Here is an 18,042-nt window from a genome sequence, read left to right as displayed (position 1 = left end):
GACTAAGGGAAGCACGCGGCTGCGCCGTCGCCTTTTACTGAGAATTTCCTCGTGTCCACTGTCTTGTGAACGATCCCCTTGCTCCCTTCCCCGCGACTGAAGAAAAGCCAGAGCTCTGGCAGCGCTGACGGCTGGACAAATATCTCAAGAGGGGCGGGGCTGGGTTTGGAAGCTGGGCCATTAGCTCTAAGCATGAGTCAGCGTGTCAGGTGTTCCTGAATCTGGGCGGCAGATAGGGTTGGCTTAAGCCGGACATCCGACAGTGGCCATGTGGGGGACCCGTCCCTGGCGGTATCCACCAAAGGTGATTCCTTCTAAAGTGAGTCCTATCACTCACTTAAGGAAAGCCTTCCAAGGGCAGCTGTGCGGAATCAGGGTGTGTGTGTGTGTGTGTGCGTGTGTGTGATGTTGAAGTATTAATTTTTCACTTTGAACCTTCTGCATTATGAGGAATTCTGGCGTGCGGCTAACATTTGACTCTTCAGGAGACTTCCCATTGTGAACAGTGGGTGGTGGGTGTCAAGAGCAGCCTTTTCCTTCGGAAAGCCATTTTTCTTCAGCTCCCATTGTTCCTCATGGGGACAGTTCCTGAGCGTCTGGCTTGCCTGCCTGGGAAACCACCACCGCAGCTCTGCTCCCTATGATGGGTCAGCACTGTGCACGTGAGCACAGCGGACCACTGAGGGACACACTGTCCCGGGAGGTCCGTGATCTGACCACTGAGAGACAGACCTCCTGGGAGGTTCATGATCTGACCACTGATCCCGGGAGCTCCGTGATCTGAGGATGCATTGAGGAGAGACAGGGCTCCCTTAGTTCTGCAGTTGCTCCTCTTGACATGCGCCTGGGCAGGAGTGGCCCAGTCCATGTAGCTATCATTTGTCTGGATGAGGAGGAGAGAAGCCAGCTCGTCAAAGGATGGGGGCCTGAAGAGAACGCACAATGGACGTCAGCGCCAGCCTTGTCTAGGGCCAGCTCTCCCGCTGTCCTACCCACTATAGAAGAGGACTTGTCTTGTTGAGACCTATCTTACACTAGGGGTGGGCTTCAGAGGAGCAGGGCGCAGACCTGTAGTGAGAATTGCTTTCCTCCCACTTTGAACCTCCTGTGTGTGCGGCTGTGCAGGAAGACCGGCATGGGACTCAGGAGTAGTCACACGTCCCCAGATTCATGTGCGCTGGGCTTCCAGGTGTCGTAGGCACGGCGGCTGTGTGTGAGGCTCGTGGTGTAGGCACAGCGCCTGTGTGTGAGGCTCGTGGCGTAGGCACAGCGGCTGTGTGTGAGGCTCTAGTGTAGTTTCCTAGTCCTCGTGAGTTTCAACATACCCAAGGAGGTAAGACAGAGGACCCAAAGCAGCAGAGAACACGGAGTCATCCCAATTGTGTCCGCCCTTCCTCTCCCCCACAGCCCTGGTGGGCTGAGGAGGGACCACTACAAAGAATCTCCAGTCACCGAGGGCTTCCTGGAGGTGGGGGTCCTTCATCCTTCTTACATCTTGGAAGACCAGCTAGAACCTGTAGTCTGATGAAAGTCTTTTTAACGACAAGGCTGTCACTCTCTCCATCCCTTAAACTTCTAGAATAGCTGGAAATTATTATTATTATTTTACAAGAAGGGGTTTCCTTTTGTCCCCTTCTTTAGCTATTCCAAGAATTACGTGAGTCAGGCCAAAAGTGTAGGCAGAGTGTGGTAATTGTGCTCTTGGCTACCATCTCCCTCTGCGGTGAGGTCAGAAGAGACAACACCACTAACTACCCTTCCTCCTCAGCATCCCAGAGACCAAGCAATGAGACCATCGACACGACAAACCGGAGAAGCCAGTAGCAGCCCCACTGATTGATGCTCAGGCCGGTTTAATCAACGCCTCCAGCTCCAACACTGAGCACGGCAGTGTGAGGACCACATCTGTTCAGACTGGCTCTGGAGGCTCAGCATGGCCGTTTCTCAGAAACACCAGATCTGACGGACCTGGGGCCCGTCCAGACTGCTGTTGCAGCTGGTGGCCCTCCTGGGTGCTCTCGCTGTGAGGATGTCACTGGGAGATAACTAATTCAAGAAATCAAAGGCACGCCATACCAACCAAGCACATGTTAACTGTCTGCGGTTTCTAATTTTGTTTGTGTTTATAGGCTCACGGCTAGGTGGAGAGGTGGCTTTTGTCTTTAATCCCAGCACCCAGGAGGCAGAGGCAGGTGGATCTCTTGTGAATCTGAGGCCAGCCTGGTCTACAGATCGAGTTCCAGAACAGCCGGGGTTACACAAAGAAACCCTGTCTCAAACAAACATACAAACAAATAATAAAGAATAAACTCCATGAATTCATGCATACTTAATTACTTAAAGCTTCTGATGAGAAAAAAAATAAAGGACCAAATTTGCCGGTATACAGCTACAATCCAGGCACTCAGGAAGCAGCACAAGACAATCGTTAGTTCAGGGCCATCCTGTGCTACGCAGTGAGTCTGGAACCAGCCTGGGCAATGAGGGAAAACGGGACTGAAGGATGGAGAGGGAGGAGAGAAGAAGGCAGGTAGGGAGCGAAGGAGAGACCCTGCCTCGAGAGGAGGAGGAGGCGGAGGAGGAGGAGGAAAAGAGAGAGAAGGTAAATGAGGAAGGGGAGGAGGAGGGGGAGGAGGAGGTGGAGGAGGAGGGGGAGGAGGAGGGGGAGGAGGAGGGGGAGGAGGAGGGGGAGGAGGAGGAGCCAAGTCTTCCCTCCAGGGGCGAACATGAAATTCCACACTTTACAAAGGGGGTGAGGCTCTACCGCATGACGAGGAACTTGGTTGGTGCCAGCTGTAAGGACCTTATGCCAGAAACATCTCCCCTGGGTCTGGGTTTCAGCAAACCCAGTAAAAATTAGCAGCCATTTATCCCCTCACCTTTACATGTTTTAAGGGGACTACAAGGATGTTCTAAATCTGGAGCGGGGCGAAGGGGTTAAGACATTTCTCAGATGAGATTTAAGTCTGAACACCGAGTAACGTAAACAACACAATTCCCAGAGCTCCTAGAAGCTTGTCTCGCTAATTAACGAGCCAGTGATGGGGCTGGTTCGTTGTCTAAAGTGACGGTTGGACCGAGTGTCCCTTTCTGCCTAGATACCTGTGCCTTGATAGCCACAGGAAAACATGAAGTCCTTCCTTATGTAAAACAGTGTAACGTTCACATGTATCCTAGACCCCACTGTGTATTTCTGTAAGGTCTGAGATTCACACACTGTTAGGTGTGATATAAATGCTTCGTGGATGACCGGCAAGCCAGGAGTCTGTCCTAACTCAACACAGAGACCCCATCCTAGGCCTAACTGCACAGTAAGAGCTCCAACAGAGCCGGGCGTTGGTGGCGCACGCCTTTAATCCCAGCACTCGGGAGGCAGAGGCAGGCGGATCTCTGTGAGTTCGAGGCCAGCCTGGTCTACAGAGTGAGTTCCAGGACAGCCTCCAAAGCTACAGAGAAACCCTGTCTCGGAAAACCAAAAAAAAAAAAAAAAAAAAAGAGCTCCAACAGAGACAAATGAGCAAGACAGCGAGGACCGCCCTAGGTTGGCTAACGCAGGGACGAATTGGACAGAATCAAGTATTTTCACGATCATCTGAATCTCAGGGGCCGCCATCGCAGGGAGGCTTGCGTTCAGTCAGGGTGCATTCTGGGAAGGCACCTACAGGTGGCTGCTGACTGCTCACTGACGACTCTCTGCAAGCACTCAGGGGAGCAGATAAGCCCATGGGGTCACGGATACCGGGCAAGGACACAGCCATGACGTCCAGAGGAAGAATCCAGTGACTGCCGTCTTCACCTGCTAAACAGCAAGGGAGGTCATGTCACTGACAGAGGTTAGCATGCAGGCAGAGCTCTCTTGACAAAGCTAGTAGGAGATGTAGCCAACAAGATTGTACCCTGGGACATGTAAGACAAATCACAAGACGCAGGACATATATCAGCCCGTTTCCACCTCAAACATCACGGCATTCTTCCCTGGGCCGTCTCCTCCATCCCGAGGCGAGGCCTGCTGGAGTCCAACACACTCCCCAGGGCAAGTACCAAGCTGACCTCAGGCTGAATTTCCAATGTTTGCATTTTTCCATTTTCTCTCCCCAAGGACCTGTGCCTACCAACGGCTTCCCTCTTCACCTCTCCCGAATAAAATTACCTGCAGAAGTAAACATACCAGCAAAGGAAAGCGATGGTTCCATGTCAATGCATTAGAGTTTACAACAGAATAGCTACTAACGGAAGCCCTTGAGAGTGCAGTGGCTGCGCCAGAAACACACTTATTCAAGTCCCCACTCATGTCTGTGCTGGACAAAAGACACACAGGGACATCTTCTTGCCCTGCCATTCTCCGTTGCATCTATTTCTATGGAAAGCAAAGTCGCGGTCAGAAAGCCAGAGGATGATGTCACAGGGATGGGGTGTCTGTGGAGACTGAGAACACTCCACGTGACTCTTCCTGCAAAGAGAAGAAGCCGGTCCTGCCACCGTGCAGCTTCCCACGAAATTCTGTGCCACACCGGAGAAAAGGGAGAGGAAATGAGTCAATTGGCTGCCCGCTGCCCTTCAGGCTGGGGGCCACACGGAGGCCTGATGTTTACTTTGGTGACTCATCCTCCGTCTCTCCCTGGTTGGGATGAGGAGCAGCAGGGATGAGACAATGACTCAGCTGTTTTCTGTGCTCCAAACCCATCTTCTGCACGGGCCCCGTAAGGCAAGGAAGGCTGAGGCTCGATCCACATTCTCCTAGGGCACCCAGCTTCCTCTGGCAATCCCTCCAGTATGACGCCATAGGGAGCCAGAGAGGAGGCTTGCTCTCGCTCTCATGAACCTTTGGGTCTCTGGGCGCTCAGCCTCAGTGGTGACATTACCATTTGTTGTCACCGCTTTCTGTTCCGGTTGGTTTTCTTCTCTCTTTCGTCACTCAGTTTCAAACTTTATCCATGGTTTCCCTTCTGCTTGTCTCTGCTGCTTTGTCTTCATTTTGTTGTTGTTGTTGTTTAGACAAGGTTTCGTAGAGCACCGGCTGACTGCAGACTCACTGTTGTCAAGCATGACCTTCATTTCCCGACCCTCCTGGCCTCCCACGAGCTGGGACTGCAGTACCACATGCCTGACTTAGTTTACAATTCGTGTGTGTCTGTGTCTGTGTCTGTGTGTATCTCTGTGTGTGTGTGTGTCTGTGTGTATCTGTGTGTGTGTGTCTGTGTTTGTGTGGTATGTGTGTGGTTCGTATACGTGTATGTGTGTATGTATTTCATGTGTATGTGTGGTGTGAGTGCGTGAGTCATGTATGTGTGTGTGTGAGGATAGTCATGTTTGTGTCTGTGTATGTGTCATATGCATGTGCAGGAGCCAGAAGTCAACCCTCAGTGTCATCTCTCACGTACCATCCTCCTGTCTGGGGAGACGGTCTCCGTACTGACCGGAAGCCCACAGATTCCACTATACTGCCTGCCTGTGAGCACCCTAAATGCATGTGTTTCCTCTTTCTAGCTTTGGGGCTATAAAAGTGTGCCACCACGACTAGCTTTCTGAACGTGTTCTGGATCCTGATCTCGGCTCTTTCTTTACGCTGGCATAGCAAGCACTACACTGCTGAGCCATCTTTCCAGCACCTTCTCTCTGTCCTGATGGAGGGAGGGGGCCCGCTGATCCGCTGGGCACCTGAGGCTCACACCGAGAACTCAGTGTAGCTGGGGGAGTGCGCGAGGCTCCGTGTGTTTGCGGATGTACACACGAGTTAAGTGTGCCAGTGTTCCAGAGCTGCTTGCCCTGCCCATGCTCTGTGTGTGCCAGCAGGAGGGAACAGGGGTGCCACCTCCTTGTGAAGTCATCAGCAGGCCCCAAGCCTGCAGCCTGGCCACCTAGACGTCCAGCTAAGGTTCTGGGATGGCTGTTTATATGCTGGACCCGACAGCTCCTCTGGCCTCACACGGGGTGGGAAATAGTCTCTGCCCTCCCCCCCATGGTGAGCATGCTATAGGCTAGCATGCCCTTATGTCTGAAGAAGCCACTCAGAGCCACCGGGGGGACAGAAACTCTGCAGGTGAATACAGCTTTTCTGTTGTTTCTGCCAGGCTTACACTCCAGAGTCTGCAACTCAGGCAAATCTCAAAACACTGCTCTAGGAAACAAAGTAGCTGGGGAGAAGTCTGGCTTCCTATTACCCATTTGAAGTCACACAGTAGGAAGCAAACGAACCTGATTAAAGAAAATGGAGTACATTTCTGCCTTGGCAGAGGAAAATATATATATATGATTTTAAAGGCACTTGAGAACGCCCCTTGTTTTCTTGGTGGATTTGGGAGCCGGACTCCTGAAGTTAGAGCGCCACCTGCTGTCCGGTTTTAAAATGGACTTCCTGGAGTGTTTGGACAGATGCCCATAGAGCCACAGTTTTAGACACAACGGTCTGTGGTGCTGACACAGAAAGGCTCACACGGCTATGACGGCCTGAATCATTCGGCTGATTCTAGAACAGGGGAATTTCCCACGAGTCTGGAATGGCTCCGGGGGAGGCTTGGCCTCTCACAGGCTGCTCAGAGAGGAAACTCTGAAGGGGGCCACACTTCCTCTTTGGGCTGAAACTGGAACGTGTGTAAATAAGCCATTGTGGCTGCATATTGGATATAACAAGCATCCAGAATTTTTTTCCATGGGATCACTGAATCATAGGAGCGTTGGATCTCTGAATTCTCTGCTTTATGGCCATAAAGAGATCTGCGCGTGGGTAAAGTTGCTCTCTTGTGCACCGGAGAATAAAGTCGCTGGGACCAACAGAGTCTGAGTACCAGTGATGTGAGCAGTGGCCCTCTTCCTGAGCAGAGGTAAACATCTCCCTCCCACCCCTAACTAGAAACAAAGCATCTGGGCAAAGGAAACGCAGGGTTAACACACGACTGTCTACAAAAGGAAAGGGGCTGAGGGAGTGGCTGTGTCAGTCTCGGGCCGAGAATGATCCCATGTAAAAAGCCACTTGTGGTAATGCAGGCTTGTGATCCCAGAACTGGGGAGGCTGAGGTAGGTAGATGCTTGGGCACCTTGGCCAGCCAGCCTAGCCTAGTATCAGTTCAGTGAGAGACCTGCCTAAAAAAGGGGGGGGGGAGTAGGGGCTTGAGCCATGGCTTAGCAGTTAAGAAGGCTAGTTCGTTTCTCTTCCAGAGGACCCAAGTTTGATTCCCAGCACATCCCTGGCAGCTCACAACCATGTGCAACTCCAGTTGAATCCAGCGCCCTCTTGTGGGCATTCCCAGCACCAGGCAGAAATGTGACACAAAGACACACATGCAGGGAAAACACCCACATACACGGAATAATAACAACAACATCAATGATAACCATGTGAGCATCTGGTCTCCACAGGCACACACAAACACCCACGTGCACTGCACACATGTCCTGGCGCATGTTAAAAACAAGAAAACACACAGATTTACACCTGTAACTTCAAATAGCTAAAGGTTTCCAATTAAACTCCCCCCCCCAAGACCAGTTTGGGAGTGTATGCGTGTGAAGGCTATGTCCCGCGTGGTAGAGCTAGAGATGGAAATCCAAAGAGAAACTGTTGTTGAGGACCAATTCAGAGGTCACAGGGCACGGAGAAAACAAAGTCAGCCTCAGGGTGTGATCCTCAGGGCGTGCCCTCAGGGCGCTGCGTTGGTGGGCTCAACTCTTCCTTCACTCAGCCCCTCAGCCTCTCCTCTGCCCTTCAGCCCTTCCTCTGCCCCCGCCCCCTTGGCCTCTCCTCTGCCCCTCAGCCCCTCTGCTCCCCCCCCCCAGCCCAGGAAAACATGAGAAAGAACACACTACAGCTACTGTACTCTTTGAAAAGTCGGCACCCTAAGTAATCTAGATACCGGGGCGGGATCCATGATTTCAAATAATCAACCCTTTTGCTTTGTCCCAAGTTTTTACCATTTCCATTTACTTCCCGTGGAAGTCACACCGCACCTTTGCAGTGGACATATGACTCATGGCCTGTTCTCCTCCCAGTGAAGTCCCCCACGGTGGGACCTTGCGTGAAGGCTGCCTCTCTGTGGTCCAGCATCGTCCCCTCGAGCCAATCGCCTGGCGCACGCAGCAAGCAGTATCGGCAGGGAGGTCCCAGGAGACCCCAAATGCTTTCCAGCCCCTCGTGGCTGAATCATGCTCCGTGAAACTTTGATGTCAAGGATATTTCCTTGCGTGGTAATTGCCTAAAGCAGAACGTGTGCGTGGCTAAAGGTGACTTTCGATGACTCACGGTCAAGCGGGGGTCTAAGTGAGCCTGCTCGTCGTTTGCCGTAAGAGTGAATGGAGTGCGATTTGTTTCTGTGCATTCCGCTGGGTGACAACCGAAGGCAAGAGAGAGGGGCTTTGGGGCCTCATGGTAACTCCCTAGCATCATTAAAGGACAGCAAGTTAACGGCGGCGAGCGCTAGCCGTCCCCATGACAGGAATGGAAGGCACTGAGAGTCGTCTGCCCTAAACTCCCCTATGGTCAGCTTCACGGGAGGCAAAGAACAGGTAAACTGAGGTCCTGGCCTTCTTGGAATATTGCTGAACAATTATCGGCTTCTTGGGTTTAAGAAGTACGTCTCCTCTCCACACTGAAAGTTGGTTCTCTGCATCCCCACTCCAGAGTCTGTCTACATCGTCCATCCAGACTCATCTTTCTCCATCATTAGCTCTATCTGAAATAGTACATACGGTTTACAAAGCAACGAGATGACACAGACACACCCACAAACGCATCACTGCAAGGCGTGTCCTCCCCTTTTTTCCTGGTTTTCCGTCTCTCCCAGAGAGTGGGAGGTGTGAATGAGAAGGGCAGCTTGCCTGCCCTCCTCCCCTAGACCTCAGGGAGGAGGATCATAACATAAAATGCAATGATCTTGTTGGCTCAGGAGCAGTATTGAACAAGCCTATTATCTTGAACTTTTAAGTACCATTTTTTTAAAATATGTTTTTCACATCCCAAGAAAACTTGGATGTCCCTGATTCGTGAAAAGCAATTACTGAAATTTAGAGAACCAGCTTAATTGCCACGCATGATACCTTTGTAAAAATGAAACGTTTTGTAAGCCATGTCTGTCTTCCTAATTCATTCATTTTCTACTAAATTGGGCGCCTCGCATTATTAAACGCATCCGTGTAGGCAGCCACCTTCTACTTTGTAGTCATCTCAGGCTTTCCAGAATGAGATGTATAAGCTTCAGGAGTCATTAATTTCAACAGATCGGGGCCTGGGCATTTATGGTAAGTGATCACCATGCCACGTGCCAGACACGAGGCAGCACTTTGAATTTGTTGATTTTTTATCCATCCAAAAAGTGAAGACTGTTCAGCTGGAATCTCCAGCTCACCCCTGCTTGATCCGGGAAGCCCCACTTCTCTCTCTCCAACCCCCTGCCCCAGAGAATCTTCAACAATGAAAAGCCACAGAAAAGCCCAGTTCCACACTCTTGGCAGCTACTCCCCAGCAGTCGCCAGTGGTCCAAGACCCTGCCTAAAGCGGCCAGTTTTTGATAACACTCGGGCACAACCTAGCTTGTGGAGGACAGACACATCATCACCCCTCACCTACAGGCTGTACAAGCTCCCTGCTGTAGTTCGGGCATGTGATTTCTCCCGCCTGGATCTCTGGGGACTGGAGTACTCACCCGGGAGTTGCTTTACTCAAATAAACCTGTTCTCTTTTTTTTTTTCCTGCTTTTTCAGTTCTGTTTGATCCGGCTTACTGAATCAGCTGAGATGCCTATCGCTGCATAACAGAAAAACCTACTAAAGACAAATTTCATCATTCTCATTTTGAAGATAAAGACTCACGCCTCAGACCAGCTTGCTAATATAAGTTGACCCTGAGTTAGTGACAAGCAGACCAAACCCTTCTGAGTTCCAAATGCAGACTTGGCTGTACCACACATGTGCACACTCTTATTACACAAGATAGTATGTAACAAAATGTGTCATGTTTTCTCGTGCAAAATAGATCATAAGTAGCCTTATGTAAGTAAATCAACCAGATTCTTATCTATAAATGTATCATTTCCTCCATTAGTTGTTTTTTTTTTTTTAAGATTAACTCATGACCCTGAATTGTTAAGTCGGCATAGCAGGCCGCCGAAGGTGAGGAGGGCTGGGTTGGGATGAGATGAGATTGTAGGTGCTGACTTTGGGGTGACGTGAGTTTGGGGTGTCAATCGGGTACAGTGAGTTCAGGGACAGTGACGTAAGGGTATGTGAGTTTAGGGTGCTCTGCCTTTAGGGGTACAGTGAGCTCATGTGTTCGTGTCGTCAAGATGTAATGAGAGCAGGGCAGTCAGCTCAGGGTGCTGCGGTTTAGGGGTACAGAATTCTAAGTGTATTGTGATATGGGAGTGCAGACATAGGGGTGCTGTGAGCTTGGGGACTGGCTTGAGAGCTCTGCAAATCCTAAGATACTATGAGCTCGTGGAGAGAAAGGATTCAGAGAGCTCTGGCTGTTGTGAGCTCAGAACAGGGCCACGTTACAAATTTTATGAGCTCGGGCGTTCGTGCCCTGGATCCCTCTTCCTACGCAAAACGTTGACAATGACACAGCACAGCTGAGTTGGTATAGAGAGAGATCCTGTAATGCAGGCTGGGTTCATGGCTGTTTTCATACTCTTTCTTTTTTTGTATTATAGGTGCTTGGTTCTTTTGTTTGTTTTGGGTTTCTTTGTTGTTGTTGTTTTTAGATGAGTTCTCACTACAAAGCCCGAACTGGCATTGAGTTTATAATCCACCTACCTGTCTCTTCCTAGAGCTGGGATTATAGGTGTGCAGAACACCATGCCCAACAGTTTTAACGGTAAGATTACAAGTTAATTTACACTTGCCTCTTAGACCTGTGTTCCCGTATCTGCTGTGCCTAGCACATAACTCAGCCCTGGCTGGAGGCCACACAAGGGGCTCTCCTAGCTCCTGAACCCCACCATCAGAAGTTATTCATCCACACCCTTCACCCACCAGGGTAAATGTCTTTGGGAGAATTAGGCTTCGGTTGGCACTTTCTGTACAGTTTGCACAGACAAACTAGCCAAGACCCACATCTGTGGCCTCTGGTGGAGAGGAGAAGGCTGGGTAGAGGCTGAGGTGGGGGAAGGGGAGACTTGTAGCCACACAGCTCTTCAGGAAGAGGCGTAGTCCTCGCCCTCTGACCCCTGGGTTTCTGTGTCCTGGCCTGGCCTTCCATTCCCTTTAGTTAGTGTAACTATAGGAAAACGACGATGTGGCACCCACTGTTGCACTCTGCTGAAGAGGTTGCATGAGTGCCTTCCTTTTAACATGTCTCCTAGACCCCACATTTCATTAATCAAACCTGGAGAGTTAGAGAAATTTGCTTAGTAAGCTCTATTTTTCCTTCTCAGTACGATTCCATTTTAAATTTACATCTTAGTGCTTTCCAGATTATGTTTATGCCAAAAAGATTTTCCTAAAATTTCTTAAATAGTTTCTTTTTATTATTAATTTATGTGTATGTATGCATGTGGGAGGGAGGGAGGGAAGGAGTGAAAGAGGGAGGGAGGAGGGAGAGGAGAAGGAACACTACTTGCATGAGTAAGTTACTCTCTTCTTCAGTTGGGTCCTGGAGACTGAACTCAAGTTGCCAGCCTTGGTGGCAAGGGCCTTTACTCACTGAGCCATCCTGCCAGCCCAACAAACACATTCCGTGCAAAGTATGTAGATGTCATTGCTCACCATTCATCATTTGTGTGTTCTGCTTTCGATGCGCCAAGTGCACCTTCGTGTGTCTGTCAGGCACAGGGAGCTCTCATATTATAGTACAATGCAGAGTGTTTAAACTAAACTAATTATCATATCGGTCACCACTACTATTTAACATTATTGTGTGGCCGCGTCATAAAAAATTGACTTTGCTCACACGATGTCAACGTGCACTGCTCGGCTATTACATTAGCCATGGTACGTCTCCGCTAGCAAAGAAGAAACTAAAACATCGCGCTGACTTCTGCACAAACAAATCCGACAAATCCGAGGGACGTAAGAGACAGTCGTCTGAAAAGGACAGACAAGCGGCCTTCAGACACTGAGAACTCCCCAGCACCACTAACCATGAGGGAGATGCAATTTAAAACAACAGTGAGCTATCACTCCATGCCTGCTAAGATGGCTATTATCAAAAAGACACAGGATAACAAGCAAGGGTGGGAATGTGGAGGAAAGGAGCGGGCGTTAATTAACCCAGCTACGGGGGTCCTCACAAAACTACAAACAGAACGACTTACGGGTATTTACCCCCAAAGATCGGAAAATCAGCTTATCAAAGAGACATCCACACCCATGGTTACTGCATCACTACCCACAGCCCCCCTAAGTGTCCATGGAGGGGGGCGGATGATGCATTCAGGAAATGTGGTGTGCAAACACAAAGTAATATTCACTTTTATAAAGAGGAAGAGTCTGCCGTCTGCAACAATAATAACGGAACCCGGTGGAATTATTCCGAATGAGCCAAACGTGGAACCATAAATACCACCCTTCTCACCTGCTCCCAGTCAAAAGCGTCCGAGGCAGAGACTGCAAGATGTATGTTGAGGTATGGATCTTGGTTCCTCTCGTGCCAAAACTGTCCGCTTGGTGAGGGTTGACACCTAAAGCTGTCCCCTCCTCCTCCTCCTGGTGCCAACTGGCTCCTCCCACATGCCAGACAGTGCTCTACCACTGTGTGACATCCTCACCCCTAGAGTCTTTAGATCATCTTTAGATCGTCATCATGCAGCCAGAATGACCTCCAACACCTAGGTCTCCTTTGTCAGTCTCTCTCGTATTGAGATCTCAGGTGCACACACAGCACCCAGCTCACACGGCAGTTTTCAGAGGCACAGAGCACCTAGCCCTGCTTCCAGAGCTTCGCACACCTGAGAATGGCTGTGCCCATGTTGTCTTTGTGCAAAAAGAGGATACAGCAGGGTCCCTCCCTTCAAAATGGGGAAATGTATTTTATCTGGCTCTGGGGTCTGTGATACTCCGGGGTTATTTTAGTTTCTGGACTTCTATAGGAAGCCTATAATTTCTACCCAAATGCTTGTTGGGTTTGATTTTCCTGATCCTAGCAGTTCAAAATATTACAATGAAGCCGGGCGTTGGTGGCGCACGCCTTTAATCCCAGCAATCGGGAGGCAGAGGCAGGCGGATCTCTGTGAGTTCGAGGCCAGCCTGGTCTACAAAAACTAGTTCCAGGACAGCCTCCAAAACAATACAGAGAAACCTGTCTGGAAAAACCAAAAAAAAATTATTGCAATGATGTATTATAATAGCAATATTTCGTCTTAGGGACTACCTTTCAACCTAGAGAAGTCCCACTCCACCATGCCCCACCATGTCGTTGAGTATTATTAGAGACAAAATGCCAGCTTCCCTGGTTTAGTATCCTTCCTGCCTCTTTTCCCTCTCTCTCCCTCTGTTACTCCCTCCCCCTCCTTTGAGCACATGTATTGAGTGTTCATTAATACCATGGGGCTGTATTAAAATCTCACAGATATCCATTCCCTCTCCCTCACCTTGGCGATCTGGAGTGGCAGCATTGTCCATGTTCTCCAGATGAAAGACCCTAGCAAGTTCACACCTGCAGTAGGTGTTGAGCTTCTGAAACCCGGGCCCTGTCCTGCATATGCTGGGCAAGCTGCCTTCTCGGGTTTGTCCTGGGTAGAGTATCCGGCTTCCCCAAGCGTCCCTTCTGCTCTCTGAAGAACCCAGGTGGATGAATTCAGCAACAGGGTTTTCATCTCCTCCGGTCCTCCTCACCTGTCTCCCTCCCGTTCTCACCCCAAGGCTGCTTCTCTCCCAGCTGCTTCTCCCTTTGACATTTTACTCCCGTTTCAACAGGCAATGAGACGTTTCCATTCTACTGATAATAAATGTTTTTCTAAAAATGCTTTAGAGATTTTGTTTAAAAAGAAAATATCAGCTTAATTAAACTGTTGGGATGAAATTCACTGTTTGAACTTACTTGTAATTAGTTTGTGAATCTCCCCTTTATTCCGGCTCCCTCGTCTAAAGGTTCAAAGCTATGTCCAGTGCAGCTGTGTATCCCTGTCCAGGGTCTGAGAACAGCATGAGGGTCCCTTCCCCAGTCACAAGTGTCCAGGTCTGCTATATTCTGCCTGAATTCTGAAAGGGGCTTTTCCATGCCTGACCATCTGACTCTCAGTTAACTCTGATAACCCGAAAAGCAACAGCCAGCCTTCAGCCTGTACTGCCACCAGGGACTTTTCTGGATCCTGTCACCCCTCATTGTGCCTTATTTGAGGGCCTACATCCTCCAGGGTACAGCACTATCCTTTAGATAGCCCAGAAGTATCCAACTTGATCTGATACCAGAAGGATCTGTAAGCTTTCAAGGAACACAATATTGTATTGTGCCAACAAGTAACACTTAGGCAGCCATGGAATGACAAGTTCTGGCTGTGACAAGTGCCCAAGTTTCTGAACAGGGACAGCAGCCAGGAGGACAGACGCTGTAGTTTAGATGTTGAACGCTACCCAAAGATTAAAGCCTTGGTCACCAGGGTGGTACTACTCGGAAGCACAGAGCCTGTGAGTAGGACCACATGGGCATTTATTAGGGGCAGGCCTGTGAGGGGGATCCGGGGCCCTGGTCTCTTCCTCCTATTCACTCCCTGGTTTGTGACTTGTGACATTGCTCCATCAAGGACTCCCAACATGACGTGCTGCTTCACCAGATGCATGACGGTATGGGTCCATCTACCACGCCGAGATAAAGAATCCCTCCCTCCTTGTGTTAATCATGTCATTCATTTTCTTATATTGATGGATACCTAACCAACGCCATTGATGCAAATACACTGAGCCCATTCCCGAGGTCCAACTGGAACGGGACTACTACCTGCCTTTACACTCATGTACATGGAAACCCTTCTCTCGTTCTGGCCGGAGCCTGACCTTTGGTTCTGGTTTACCACGTTGCAGATACAGCCCTTTCTTATAGCCTGGCACGTACTCTTCCTGAGAGTTTTGAAGGGCTGAAGCAGAAGCTGCGGGCTGGTGACCTTTAAGTGAGACGTTCTCTGCATTTCCCTTCTCCCAAATAAAACATCTCTGAGTCACCTGCTAACCCCAAGAGAACTGAATTAAGCTTTAGTGTATAATCAAGACAGTTGAAAGGGGGCTGTGATGTCAATGGAGTACACTCTAGAGTATGTCCAAATGTCTGTGTTTGCCAGGCTGCCCACAGAGGTAGCCTTGGGAGGCAAGAAAATCTTCAAGTTGTGAGTCTGGTCAAGTTTCCTTGGTTGCTAGGGAGTTCCCTGGATGAGGTTAGTAGGCACCCCAACTCTTCCTTCCTTCTTTAGTTTCTAGGCCCTGGAAAATGAGATTTTTCTGGGCTAGTAGCTGCCAACCTAACCAGATGTCACCAGCTTAGAAGTAACAGGGTCAACCTACAATGGGCTAGAACTTCTGGCACTCCAACCCCAACACTGACTTTCATGAGATTACTGACTCTGCTGTTTGCTGAATTAACACGAAGTGATGGGCAAACACAGAGGAGGCTGGTCCTGACCAGTCCAGAGTCAGGACACCTGCTTTGTACAGAAGTTCCAGTGAGCCACAAAGCTGTGGTTCCTTTGTTCTGGACCCAGAATGGAGAGCATCAAGTCTATGTAGAGACTCCAGAACCTACAGCACCAGAATCAAGCCCAACACCAGAGATGCCCCACTCAGAGTCCTCCCCATCAACGTCCCTACTCAGAGTCCTCCCACCAACATCCCCACTCAGAGTCCTCCCCATCAACATCCCCACTCAGAGTCCTCCCCACCAACGTCCCTACTCAGAGTCCTCCCCACCACATCCCCCCTCAAAGCCATTCACACCAATGCCCCCACTCTGCCTTGCCATCCCTTCAGGTCATGAAGCTAGACTCCCTATTTCCAATGCCTGTGTCCACGGAACAGTTCTGCTGGGTATGGGGCAGCCGCTGCACCTTACGGTCATGGAGGAGTCCGCAATACTTTACAAAGTACTGACTCAAAAGCCAAAATGGCAGCCAAGGCACTGTCCTAGCTAGCACTAACTGTCAACTTGACACAGCCTGTAATCACCTAAAAGGAGTCTTGACTGAGTGACTGTCTTTATGGGGATGTTGTGTTGATGTGTCTGTGAAGGGTGGTCTTGTTAGTTGAATGGCCGAGTGGTAGAATTATGGCTGCCCGGCCCGCATCCCATCCCCTGTCCTAAACCTCTTCCAGCAGAAAAAGGACCATCAAAGATCATCTTCAAAGGAAGCCCGGACCTCTGGGTCCTTCAGTGTTGGGGTGAGGGTGTTGCGAGACAACAGGCTGTATTCAAGAGACTTGAGCCCTGGGGCTGGGGAAATAGCTCCGTTGGTAAAGAGCCTGCTGTACAAGCGTGAGAGCCTGAGTTCAGTCTCCCGGAAGTCACGTTTACAAAGCCATGGAGACACGCGCCACACCTATAATCCCAGTGCTGAGGATGCAGAGGCAGGAGGATCCCTGTGGCTGGCTGGCCAGTCTGGCTGAATTGGAGAGCTCTAGCTTCAGTGAAGAGTAACTAAGGAAGACACTCAAGCCAGCCCCTGGCCTCCACATGCATGGGTACATACAAGGGAAACCAGCCCCTGGCTTCCACACACATGCATACATACAAGGGAAACCAACCCCTGGCCTCCACATGCATGTATACATGCGTGGGAAGCCAGCCCCTGGTCTCCACACACATGTGTGTATGCACAGGAAGCCAGCCTCTTTGTTTGTGTTTTCCTTGGTTCCTAGAGACTCCTGTACTCTACATCGTTTAGGGAATCACGGCATGAAAACATGGACACCTGTTCAGTACACATGTAGGTTTTTTTTTATCAGTTTTACAAAATGATGGGTTTGCTGTGACATTTTCAGTCTCCCATAGCATGTCTTCCTGTTGTTTTCTTATCTCGTTCATTCCCTTCCCTTTCTCCAAGGGTTTCCCATGCAGGGATGATTGAGTCTGTGCACACAAAACCCAAGGGTACAGGGGTTAGATTACCCCCTGCAGAGGCTCCCAGTGCTTGCAACCTCCTGTAAATCCAGTTCCAGGGGTCCAATGCCCTCTTCCAGGCTCCGGGGATAATGAAGCAGGGTGACATACATTCATTCACACAGACATAACCACGTAAATAAAAATAACAGAACATTAGAAAAGAATCCCCCCCGGAAAACAGGTGAAAATTAATGAGCTCTAATTCTCCCCTTGCTCTCTCCTGAATTTTGATTAAATATCAGATTGAACAAACAAAGAAACCCACAGACACAGAAGGCCAACTCTGTTTCAAGCATGGTTTCCTTTGGGGCCCCTGATGGTTTTCTACTAATTTTTGCATTACAGTTGGAAGAGATCAAATACTGGACAATATATGAAGGGGAAGCCATGAAAAGGACAGCGAGTAGAAATAGTAAGGTCTCCAAGGAACACGGGGTAGGGACCAAGGCCACCGCAGGAGGTCAGGGTCAGGCAAAGAGGGGACGGGAGAAGCAGGGTCTGGGCACCACGGAAACAGGAACCATACCTTCTCTCCCAGAGGAGCACTACCACGTCACAGAATGAGCCGGGGAGAGAAGCTGAACCCCAGAAATAAAAATACTTCAGAAGCCCACATCAGATCTCTCTTGTGGCCCGTGTTTCCAGGGCAAACACATGTACAAACAGAAAGCATGGTGACTAAGCAACTAAGCGCCTGCGGAGGACTTCCTGTCCAGCTGGCCCTGGGGCAGGTCAGTGGCTTGCCATCACGGGCATTACAGAGGAGCACTTCAAAACGGCTGTTTCCAACAGCTCTGCTAAACAGGATAATGCAACTCCAGTCAGATCCCGGTCTAACGCAAACAGTTCAGAACACGACCGAAAAAATCAATACACCCTTTGGCCTCTGAAGGCTTCAATGAGACGGGGCAGTCCTGCCAACAGAGCAGCTGATCGCTGCCCAGCCTTTGATAGCTGCTTGGCCACCACCCCAGGCTGTCTGCTTGGCACCCTCTCCTTCTGTCAACCAGAGACACTAGACAAAGCCCTTG

The 18,042-nt window shown here is 49.9% G+C and overlaps 2 long non-coding RNA genes across 3 annotated transcripts in view; one reads left to right on the top strand and one right to left on the bottom strand.

Annotated features, from left to right (window-relative positions):
• LOC121142707 overlaps positions 1 to 10,029 on the top strand; it is a 28,611-nt gene extending 18,582 nt beyond the window's left edge. Inside the window, exon 3 of one of the 2 annotated variants that reach the window (XR_005879744.1) lies at positions 9,694 to 10,029. This is a non-coding gene — a long non-coding RNA (uncharacterized LOC121142707). Of the gene's footprint in view, positions 1 to 1,768; positions 2,334 to 9,693 lie in introns of those variants that run through there. The other variant, XR_005879745.1, reaches the window with a different exon arrangement.
• On the bottom strand, positions 3,563 to 17,929 carry LOC121142706. Its single transcript, XR_005879743.1, has 2 exons — positions 17,538 to 17,929; positions 3,563 to 3,799 (listed from the first exon to the last, which is right to left on the bottom strand). It is a non-coding gene; the product is annotated as an uncharacterized LOC121142706 (long non-coding RNA).
• Positions 17,930 to 18,042: the final 113 nt, after the last annotated feature.

Source organism: Mesocricetus auratus, unplaced genomic scaffold, assembly GCF_017639785.1.
Source record: "Mesocricetus auratus isolate SY011 unplaced genomic scaffold, BCM_Maur_2.0 Super-Scaffold_100010, whole genome shotgun sequence".
NCBI classification, from domain to species: Eukaryota; Metazoa; Chordata; class Mammalia; order Rodentia; family Cricetidae; genus Mesocricetus; species Mesocricetus auratus.
Note: the sequence above shows the minus strand (reverse complement) of the source record. Positions and strands in the feature narration are given on the sequence as shown.